Source organism: Hylobates moloch, unplaced genomic scaffold (assembly GCF_009828535.3).
Source record: "Hylobates moloch isolate HMO894 unplaced genomic scaffold, HMol_V3 SCAFFOLD_12, whole genome shotgun sequence".
NCBI classification, from domain to species: Eukaryota; Metazoa; Chordata; class Mammalia; order Primates; family Hylobatidae; genus Hylobates; species Hylobates moloch.
Window position 1 is genome coordinate 64,531,106 of NW_026652287.1, and position 11,776 is coordinate 64,542,881.

General features: G+C 43.3%; 1 long non-coding RNA gene across 1 annotated transcript in view; it reads left to right on the top strand.

The window, feature by feature from the left end:
- Positions 1 to 11,776, top strand: part of LOC116478948 (uncharacterized) — a 45,567-nt gene that overhangs the window by 3,666 nt on the left and 30,125 nt on the right. Inside the window, exons 3-5 of the long non-coding RNA XR_009208978.1 lie at positions 4,214 to 4,313; positions 6,724 to 6,843; positions 9,040 to 9,111. This is a non-coding gene — a long non-coding RNA (uncharacterized LOC116478948). The remainder of the gene's footprint in view (positions 1 to 4,213; positions 4,314 to 6,723; positions 6,844 to 9,039; positions 9,112 to 11,776) is intronic.

Genomic DNA, 11,776 nt, shown 5'->3' on the forward strand with positions numbered 1-11,776 from the left:
CCATGCCCGGCTAATTTTGTTTTTGTATTTTTAGTAGAGACGGGGTTTCACCATGTTCACCAGGATGGTCTGGATCTCCTGACCTCGTGATCCACCTGCCTCAGCCTCCCAAAGTCCTGGCATTACAGGCGTGAGCCACCGCACCCAGCCTAATATTTCTGTATTTTAATTTTGTTACTTAAAATTTTCTTTTCTTTTTTTTTTTGGGATGGAGTCTCGGTTTGTCGCCCAGGCTGGAGTACAGTGGCGCTATCTTGGCTCACTGCGAGCTTCGCCTCCCAGGTTCACGCCTTTCTCCAGCTTCAGCCTCCCAAGTAGCTGGGACTACAGGCGCCTGCCACCACGCCCGGCTAATTTTTTGTATTTTTAGTAGAGACAAGGTTTCACCGTGTTAGCCAGAATGGTCTCGATCTCCTGACCTCGTGATCCGCCCACCTCGGCCTCCCAAAGTGCTGGGATTACAGGCGTGAGCCACTGCGCCTGGCCACTTAAAATTTTCTGTGGATGTTTCCTTTTTTAACTGGAATCAGGAAGTTAGATTTGTTTTTTGTTTTTAGAGATGTGGTCTCACTCTGTGGCTCAGGCTGGGTGCACTGGTGCGATCACATCTCACTGCAGCCTCCACCTCCTGGGCTCAAGAGATCCTCCCACCTCAGCCCCACCCACCCAGTGGCTGGGACTACAGGTGTGTGCCACTACGACCTGCTAATTTTTAAACATTTTTTTGTAGAGATGGACTCTTACTATGTTGCCCAGGCTGGAAGTTAGATTTCTGTGTTTGAGTTATATTTGTCTTTAGAGAGTCGTCACTACCCGCTCCTTTGGGAGATTTGTTCTTTGATTTCTATGATTACTTTTGCATCGTTCTAATTCAGAATCTCTGATGATTTTTTTTTTAATTCTAATTGTGATTGATTTTTGGCTAGAATACATCAGAGGTGATCTTACATACTTCAAATTGCATACCATTAGGAGAGATATACCAGATGGCTGGTGATTGTTACTTCCCTTTGACCAAAGTGTTTACTTTGGTTCATTCTCCATCAGTCATTTAGTGGATGGTTTTAAAACCAATACGTAATTCTTGGCTGGATGAGTAAATTTCTACGGGTATTGTAAAGTGATGATTTTCTGGGTTTTTTGTTGTTGTTGTTTGTTTGTTTTGTGTAAAAATATAGTAGTCTATACGTTAAGAGAAACTTCTAGGAACAAACTAGAAATGATCCCTGGCAGTATAGTCTTAATTTCTCTTGTCTTTTTATTCCTCTTACATTTATTTCATTGTTACATCAAATTGTATCTTTTTCCCCCCCTGGCATTTTCTTTCTTAAACATCATCCTAAAGTTGTGTATATTTAGCATGTTCTAGAATCAGCTGCACTTTTTGATGCCAGTGGACACCCCTTCAGGTCATTCTTGTCTCATTTTGACTGACATCATTTATCTTGGAAGGTTTTCCTGCACTGCAGACTTACTTGTATCTTCCTCCCAGACTTGGAATTGGCCATTTCTCCAAGGAGCTCTGGTTCCTTTTATTGGAGAATGGTATTAGAGACAAGATCGAGGGTGTGCTCATTGCCCAGGGGTAACATTGTTTTAAGGCCATTTTAAATTGCAGAGCATTTAAAAAATACATTTTTAATGTATTTTTAAAAATCATGAGTCCATATTTGTCTTTCTAATTCACTTTAAATGGTATATTTACCTAATTTCTTAGCTCCTAGTTCTTTTATTTTATTTTTGAGACAGAGTCTTGCTCTGTCGCCCAGGCTGGAGTGCAGTGGCACGATCTCAGCTCACTGCAACCTCTGCCTCCTGGGTTCAAGCGATTCTCTTGCCTCAGCCTCCTGAGTAGCTGGGACTACAGGTGCATGCCACCACACCCAGCTAAGTTTTTGTATTTTTAGTGGAGATGGGGTTTCACCGTGTTAGCTAGGATGGTCTTGATCTCCTAACCTCAGGTGATCCGCCCACCTTGGCCTCCCAAAGTGCTGGGATTACAGGCGTGAGCCATGGTGCCTGGCCAAGGGACTGCTTTTTAAAAAATGAATTTGATTACTATTGAAGTAAGTAATGCATTTCTGTGATTCAACAAAGATCTATCTCACAGAGATATCTCATTCTGCTCCCTTCCCCCAGTCACATTCTTCTTTGTCTTATGTAAACATGTCTTGTTTTTTTGTTTGCTGCTTGTTTATCCTTCAAGTGGGTTTTTTGTTTTTTTGTTCTGTCGCTAGTATATATTTCTCTTCACTCCTATTCCCCCCTCCTTACATAAAAGATAGCATACCATATGCACCTCCCTATATCTCACTTTCTTTAATAACAATATGTCCCAGAGATAGCCCTTCCTTTTTTCTTTTCTTTTTTTTTTTTTTTTTTTTTTTTTTGAAATAGTCTCACTTTGTCACCCAAGCTGTTGTGCAATGGTGTTAACATGGCATACTGCAGCCTCCAACTCCTGGGCTGAAGTGATCCTCCTGCCTCAGGCTCCTGTGTAGCTGGGACCACAGGCACACTCCACCACACTTGGCTTTTTTACTTTTTATAGAGATGAGGTCTCACTATGTTTCCCAGGCTGGTCTCGAACTCCTGAGCTCAAGCAGTCCTCCTCTCTTGGCTTCCCGAAGTGTTGGGATTACAAGTGTGAGCCACTGCACCCAGCCAAGGTGTTCCTTCTTAATCATAATCTTTAAAGAAAATTTTTTTTTTTAGCTGCTGTATAAATAAGATGTCATTGGTGCACCATGGTTGATTCAGTTAATCCCGTTGTTGAGCATTTGGATTGTTTCCAGTCTTCTGCTGTTGCTAACAATGCAGTAATGAATTTTTTTTTATGTGAGCCATTTTATACTGACACAGGAGTAGCTCTACACTAGACTGCTATTAATACAAATGGCGCTGCCCAGTGGGTAAGTACTTACATTCCCACGAGCCATGTGCGAGAGCATCTTCCCCTCAAGCTCACCATGAGTGTAGTGTTGAATATTTGATATTTCGCTAGGGGCATAAGAGACAACCGGTACTTCAGTGTAGGTTTCATTTACATCCCTTCTTATGAATGAGAATTTTTTTTATATGTTTAAAGGCCCATATATACTAATGTAGGAACTGTCTGTTCATATCCTTTTCACCGTTTTTCTATGGGGTGTCTTTTCCTTAGAGGAGCTGTTTATAAATTAGAAAGGTTAGCCCTATATGAAATGAGTGGTGGGGTTTTTTTTTTTTTTAAGTTTTCATTTGCATTTGGACATTGTTCACAGTGGTTGTTTCTTCTTCTTTTTTTTAATGTTGCAGAATGAAGAGGTTTTGTTTTAATTTAGTAATAATAGTTTCTTTTTTTACATAGCCGTGCTTAGAATGAGTCCCCTGTGGTTGGTGAGCACAGAGGCATCCCCGCACCACACCAAGGAGCTTTTTATTTGTGTATTTTTTAGAGGCAAAGTCTCACTGTGTTGCACAGGCTGGCCTTGAACCCCTGGGCCCAAGCAATTCTCAGCCTCCCAAGTAGCGGGGACTACAGGCAGTGCACCACCATGCTGCTATGGTTTTCTTTTTATTTTTAAAACTTTTGGCTGGGCGTGGTGGCTCACGCCTGTAATCCCAGCACTTTGGGAGGCTGAGGCAGGTGGATCACTTGAGGTCAGGAGTTTGAGACTAGCCCGGTCAACATGGTGAAACCCCGTCTCTACTAAAAATACAAAAAATTTAGCCAGGCATTGTGGTGCACAAGATCGCACCACTGCACTTCAGCCTGGGCAACAGAGTGAGACTCCGTCTCAAAAAAAAAAAAAAAATCTAGTTACATTTTTTTCTTTTTGAGACGGACTTTCGTTCTGTCCCCCAGGCTGGAGTGCAGTGGTGCGATTTCGGCTCACTGCAAGCTCCGCCTCCCGGATTCACGCCATTCTCCTGCCTCAGCCTCCCGAGTAGCTGGGACCACAGGCTCGTGCCACCACGCTGGGCTAATTTTTTTGTATTTTTAGTAGAGATGGGATTTCACCATGTTAGCCAGGATGGTCTCGATCTCCTGACCTCATGATCTGCCCGCCTTGGCCCTCCAAAGTGCTGGGATTACAGGCGTGAGCCACCGCGCATGGCCGATCCATCAGTCTTTTATGGTTCTAGTCTGAAAGCCTTTTCCACTCTTAAGTTTCACCGATATTTTCAAATTCTTATAAAGTTACAGTTTTTTGTTGTTTGATTGTTTTAGAGTTGGATCTTGATCTGTCACCCAGGCTGGGGTGCAGTGGTGTGATCACAGCTGACTGCAGCCTTCATATCCTCGCTAATTTTAAAAAAAAATTGTAGAGGTAAGATCTCCCTGTGTTGCCCAGGCTGGTCTCAAACTCCTGGGCCCAAGTGATCCTGCTACCTTGGCTTCCCAAGTCAGAGTAATAGTTTTTATAAGGTTTTGTTTTTATTTTAATTTATAATCCATTTAGATTTTATCCTGGTGTATGCTATCAGATATGCATCCAGCTTTACCTTTTTCCAATTGGCTACCGAGTTCTTTGACATCATTTATTAAAAGGTCTTACCTGGCTGGGCACGGTGGCTCATGCCTGTAATCCCAGCACTTTGCAAGACCAAGGTGGGTTATCACTTGAGGTCAGGAGTTCGAGACCAGCCTGGCCAATGTGGAGAAACCCTGTCTGTACTAAAAATACAAAAAATTAGCTGGGCGTGGTGGCACATGCCTGAATCTCAGCTACTCGGAGGCTTAGACAGAAGAATCGCTCGAACCTGGGAGGGTGGAGGTTGCAGTGAGCTGAGATTGTGCCACTGTACTCCAGCCTGGGCAACAAGAGCCAAACTCCATCTCACACACATAAAAAAAGGTCTTATGTTTACTATTTTTAGGATGCCACTTTGATTATATACTAAATTCTCACAGTTATTTGGTCTGTTTCTGGGTGTGAGCAGAAAGACTGAGGACACTGCTGTAGCCCAGGTGTAACAACCAGGGCCCTGGTCTTTTTACTATTGAGGCTTTATCATTGTGTTTTACTTTGTGGTATAGCTAGTCTCTTAATTGCTCGTCCTTTTCAGTGTTTCCTGGCTATTGTTGCTTGTTTATTTTTCTTTGTAAATTTTAGAATTAGCTTGTCTAGTTCCAGAGGGGGAAAAGGAAGAACTAGTTTGTTGTTTTTATTGGGATTGCATCAAATTTATAAAATAACTTGGGAATAGGGACATTTTTATGACATTAAATATTCCTCTTTATGTACGTGATATGTATTCTGATTTCTTTTTGGGTCCTCTAGGGTGTTTTAAAATTTTTTTCATACAGGTTTAGACCCTTCTTACTAAGTTTATTTCTGGATGTTTTGTTTTATGTTGCTATGAATGGAGTCATTGTTGGTATACATGAAGCTGTTGATTTCTACATACTAATATTATTCCCTGCTTTCCTTACTTAGTTATTTGTAATTAGATTATATAATTGAGGCAGTGGACATCCTTGTTTGTTTAGAATGTAATAGAAATGCCTTCAGTGTTTTTCTGTTACTTTTATGATGATGATTTGCTTTTCAGTGTTTTTACATTAGATAAGATACTGGCTTTTGTGGTCAGATATAGATTATGATTCTATAAATATAGATTACCCATGCTGCCTGGGTCAGTGGGAGTGTGAGCAGAAAGACTGAGGACACTGCAGGCCGGGCGCGGTGGCTCACGCTTGTAATCCCAGCACTTTGGGAGGCCGAGGCGGGCGGATCACGAGGTCGGGAGATCGAGACCACGGTGAAACCCCGTCTCTACTAAAAATACAAAAAATTAGCCGGGCGTGGTGGCGGGCGCCTGTAGTCCCAGCTACTCGGAGAGGCTGAGGCAGGAGAATGGCGTGAACCCGGGAGGCGGAGCTTGCAGTGAGCCGAGATTGCGCCACTGCACTCCAGCCTGGGCGATAGAGCGAGACTCCGTCTCAAAAAAAAAAAAAAAAAAAAAAAAAAAAGAAAGACTGAGGACACTGCTAATAGCCCAGGTGCAACAACCAGGGAAAATCTGTTGATTGAGGAAACAAAAATCCCTCAAAATTTCGTTATTGAATCCTTAAACAAAAAATCAAATGGGACAAAAATACGATGTCTCTTCCTGTTCTTCTGTTTTCTGTCGATTCCCTTCTTTTGGGTGACTGTTTCTTTACTCATTTCCTCTGTTTATCTTTTGTGGTCTATTTATAGCTTTGCTTGCTTCTTAAAAGTTTTGTGTCTTAAGTTTGTTATGTTTCAGTTTTCATCTGCTTTGTGATTCTTACTTTTTTTTTTTTTTGGCTCACTGCAACCTCAACCTCCCAGGCTCAAGCAGTCCTTTTGTCTCAGCCTGTCAAGTAGATGGGACTACAGGTACATAACCACCACACCTGGCTAGTTTTTTGTATTTTTTTTTTTTTTAGTGATAAGGTCTCACTTTTTTGTGCAGGCTGGTCTTGAACTCCTGGGCTCAAGCAGTCTACCCACCTCAGTGTCTCAAAGTGCTGAGATTACAGACATGAGCCATCAAGCCCTACCCCTGCTTTGTGATTCTTTTTTTTTTTTTTTTTTTGTGACAGGGTCTTGCTTTGTCACCCAGGCTGGAGGGCAGTGGCATGATCACAGCTCACTGCAATGTCCACCTCCGAGACTTAAGCAGTCCTCCTGTTTCAGGCTCCCAAGTAGCTGGGACTACAGACGTGTACCACCCACACCCTGCTAATTTTTGGATTTGGATTTTTTGCAGAGACGGGGTCTTGCCATGTTGCCTAGGCTGGTCTTGAACTTCTGAGCTCAAGTGATCCTGCCCACCTCAGCTTCCCGAAGTGCTGGGATTACTGGCATGAGCCACTGCGTCCAGCCCACGGTAATATTCTCCCTGTGTCTTCAGCAGCAGTAATAGTCCGACAACTGGCAAGTTCCCATTTCTGTTCTAGCCCTATTCTGAGCTCCTGATCTGTATATCCAACTGCCTAATGGATCTCTCTGCCTGCATGTGTTCAGAAACCTACACTCTGAATGTATAGAATCTCAAACTTGATCTCCCTCCTGCAAGTTGCTTCCAGCCAGCTCACCTTCTCGTGTTTCTGTCATATATGTTTCGGTTTAAATCATGCTCTAAGCCTTATATCTCTGACACACCCCATTAGGAATTGGTGATCAAGCTTTTTCAACATACATAGTGGATGGGGGTATATATGTGATAGAAACTTAAATTTTTTATGATTATGCTTTTTTATATGATTACAGCTTTATAGAAGAGTTGGGGCCGGGTGCGGTGGCTCACGCCTGTAATCCCAGCACTTTGGGAGGCCGAGGCGGGTGGATCACGAGGTCAGGAGATCGAGACCATCCTGGCTAACATGGTGAAATCCCGTCTTTACTAAAAATACAAAAAATTAGCCGGGCGTGCGCCTGTAGTCCCAGCTACTCGGGAGGCTGAGGCAGGAGAATGGCGTGAACCCGGGAGGCAGAGCTTGCAGTGAGCCAAGATGGTGCCACTGCACTCCAGCCTGGGCGACAGAGTGAGACTCTATCTCAAAAAAAAAAAAAGAGTTGGAATAGTACAGAGAAGTCCCATATATCCTTTACCCAGTTTCACCAATCATTTACATTTTGGTTGTTTTATTTTTCCTTCTTTCTCCAAATGTGTATGATTTTTTTTTCCTGAACCATTTGAAACTAGTTGTGGACATGCTTCCTTTATCTATAAATACTTCAGCATGCATTTTCCAAGAACAAAAACATTCTTTTTCGTAACTACAGTACGGTGATCAAAATCGAGAAGTTTAACATTGATACATTAGTATTATTTAATCCAAAGTCCATATTCAAATTTGGTCAGTCATCCTAATAATGTCTGCTATTGATTAAAAAAATTATTTTGGGCCACGTGCAGTGGCTCACACCTGTAATCCCAGCCCTTTGGGAGGCCGAGGCAGGTGGATCACTTGCGGTCGGGAGTTCGGGAGTTCAGCCTGACTAACACAGAGAAACCCTGTCTCTACTGAAAATACAAAATTAGCGGGGCATGGTGGCACATGCCTGTAGTCCCAGCTGCTCGGGAGGCTGAGACAGGAGAATCGCTTGGACCTGGGAAGTGGAGGTTGCAGTGAGCCGAGATCACGCCACTGCGCTCCAGCCTGGGCAACAAGAGTGAAACTCTGTCTCAAAAAAATTTTTTTTTGGCTGGGCGTGGTGGCTCACACCTGTAATCCCAGCACTTTGGGAGGCCAAGGTGGGCGGATCACCTGAGGTCAGGGGTTCAAGACCAGCCTGGCCAACATGGTGAAACCCTGTCTCTACTAAAAATACAAAATTCGCCAGGTGTGGTGGTATGCACCCGTAATCCCAGCTACTCAGGAGGCTGAGGCAGGAGAATTGCTTGAACCCAGGAGGCAGAGGTTGCAGTGAGCTGAGATTGCACCATTGCACTCCAGCCTGGGCAACAGGAGCGAAACTTTGTCTCAAAAAAAAAAAAAAAGAAAGAAAGAATTTCACTCAGTATAATGCAAAGAAGGTAAATAGTAGGACTCCAGGAAAATGTTTGAGTTTTTATTCTTGAGTACTGTCAGAACAACTTCCTACACATTGTGCCCATGTGCTTTAGTTCTGATGGGAACATGTTAAAGTCAGACATGGGTGTTGAATTCATCCACGAATAAGGGCCGTAGTTAAAATCCTCTCAGGACCCTGCCTGGGAGTGTGGTGCTAGAGAAAAACAGCAATCACTCATACGAGGTGTGAACAGCTCTCCTGTGTAAGTAAAATTCTGAAAGTTAATTCTCCCTTTCTCCCATTTCTGGCTGTGCGTAGACTTTAAATGGTTTAGTAAGCATGGCTTTGAAGTTTAGGATTCTAATGGCCCTAGTCCCTTTGCCCACACGATTGTATGTGCTTTAGTCACTAAGGCAGAAGGTCATTACTTTGTTCTGTGCATCTTTGGAAATTACACCCTCATTCTTCAGAAGGCCAGGAGACCCCAGGGCTCAGCCTGAGTTCTAGGATGGTACTTTGGCCCCAGCATTAACATTATAATACTGTGTCATTTCCCCAATAACAGGTTATATGATCCTCTGTTGAAGCAAGAAGACAAACTGTATGGTGGAGAAAGAAGTGGGAAGGATCTGTGCAGGTGAGTAAATGACAGGCAGGCCACAGTTTTTTTTTTTTTTTTTTTTTTTTTTTGAGACGGAGTCTTGCTCTGTCCCCCAGGCTGGAGTGCAGTGGCGCGATCTCGTCTCACTGCAAGCTCCGCCTCCCAGGTTCACGCCATTCTCCTGCCTCAGCCTCCCGAGTAGCTGGGACTACAGGCGCCCGCCAACACGCTCGGCTAATTTTTTGTATTTTTAGTAGAGACGGGGTTTCACCGTGTTAGCCAGGATGGTCTCGATCTGCTGACCTCATGATCTGCCCGCCTCAGCCTCCCAAAGTGCTGGGATTACAGGCTTGAGCCACCGCGCTCAAGCTGTTCTGACGTCAGCTTTCCTGCTTCGTCTGTGCTGCCACTGTGGTGGCTGTTCTTCTTCATCCACATCCCTTTTCCTGTCCTCACACATTGTCCTTTATACTTTGTAAAACCTTACATATTGTCTGATATTTAGGTTCCTTTTTGTTACTACCTTCTCTCATCCTTTCTGGTGGCTGAATGCCTCAGAATTATATTTTACACCTGTTCTCACACTTCCCATTGTCTTCTCATTCACCTCTGCCATCGTAGATCCATGGACTCCTCTGCTTCCCTTTCTTCTGCCCCCATGTACCTCTGTCATAAGTTGTTGACCTAGAAATCAGTTTTTCCCTCTGATACTTTTATGTGTGGGGGTCTATATGTATGGCACAATTACAGCTCACTGTGGCCTCAGCTTCCTGGCCTGAAGTGATCCTCCTGCCTCAGACTCCCGAAAAAATCTCCTCTTAACTCTGACTGTTAGTCCTGCAGTTTTTTTGCAAAGTTGTGGTCATGTTTAAGCGTGTCACGTATATCCTTCTTGAGGTAACCTAGGAATAAGCCAGTATATTATATCTGTGCTGCAAATATGTATACATATAAGCCCTACTTTTTCCTTTTCATATAAATGGTGGTATAGTATATATTCTATTATGTACATAAGTTTTTTTCTTAGAATTCTCTGTCAACACATAATTTGTTATTTATTTATTTGTTTTCATTTTTTTGAGACAGTTTTGCTCTGTCACCCAGGTGGCAGTGCAGTGGCACAGTCTTGGCTTACTGCAACCTCCGCCTCCTGGGGTCAAGTGATTCTTGTGCCTCAGGCTCCCGAGTAGCTGGGATTACAGGCATGTGCCAACACACCTGGCTAATTTTTGTATTTTTTGTAGAGATGGGGTTTTGCCTTGTTGGCCAGGCTGGTCTCCAACTCCTGTCCCCAAGTGATCTGCCTGTCTCGGCCTCTCAAAGTGCTGGGATTACAGGTTTGAGCCACTGCGCCTGGCTAACACATAATTTTTTTAACCTGTCTCCTACTAATGGGCATTTAGGTTGTTTTCAGGCTTCTGCTATTGAAGACACAAGTATGTATACTTGTTTATATTGCTTTGCAGAAATATGCAGATACAACGACATAGCATTTTTTAAGTGGAATGGAGGGTCAAAATTATGTTTATAAATTTAATTGAGATAAGCACACTGCTCTCAAAAGAAGTAAACCCATTTACGTTTCTACCAAGCTGATATATTCACATCCTACAAGTATTTATTGCATGATATGTATTAGGTACTATTTCTGATGCTAGGGAAATGTCAGCTATCAAAACTGTCAAAAATTTCTTCCTCCTAGGGACTATGTTGTAATGGGGAGACAGACAATGAGTAAATACTTAAAAAATATATACTATCAGATAGTGATAAGTGCTATGGAAAAGAATAAAGTAAGGAAGACTGGCATAGAGAGGGCTAGTTGGGGTTGTAATTTTAAATCAGCTTGGTGGAGAAAGGTCTCACTGAATGCCATTTGAAAAAAGATCTGAAGAGTGTGAGAGTGGGCGTGCAGTATTGGGTGGAAGATCATTAGCCAGAAGGAACAAAAGTGTTAAAAGCCCTAAGGCAGGAGAAGCTTGCTGTCCTGTTCAGAGAACAGTGATCAGGGCCATGGGCTGGAAGAGAGAGGGCAAAGGGGAATAAGAGTAGCAGTGGTTAGGTAACAGGTCAAATTACGGGTTTCAGCATTGATTCTGAGTGATTTGGGAGACCCAACAGAGGGCCAGCCTTCCTTCCTTTTCCTTTTCCTTTTCCTTTTTTTGAGACTGAGTCTTGCTCTGTCACCCAGGCTGGAGTACAGTGGTGTGGTCTCGGCTCACTGCAGCCTCCACCTTCCAGGTTCAAGCGATTCTCCTGCCTCAGCCTCCCAAGTAGCTGGGATTACAGGCACCTGCCACCACACCCGGCTAATTTTTGTATTTTTAGTAGAGACGAGGTTTCACCATGTTGGCCAGGCTGGTCTCGAACTCCTGGTCTCAAGTGATGCACCTGCCTTGGCCTCCCAAAGTATTGGGATTACAGGCGTGAGCCACTGCTCCCAGCCTATCAGAGGGCTTTGAGCAGAGGAATGATAAGATCAGAATTACATTTTGAAAGGAATAATCAGGTCTGTTGCATAGAAAATAAACTATGTAGGGGGCCAAGGCTAGACGGTTAATTGGAGGCCTTTAAAAAAAAAAAAACAAATTTTAAAGTTCAAGAGGGCACAATTTTCTATCTCCCTAAATTCCTGACTTCTATATCCAACTGTCTACTTGACTACTCATTCATATGATCAACAGACATGTCATAAGCAACA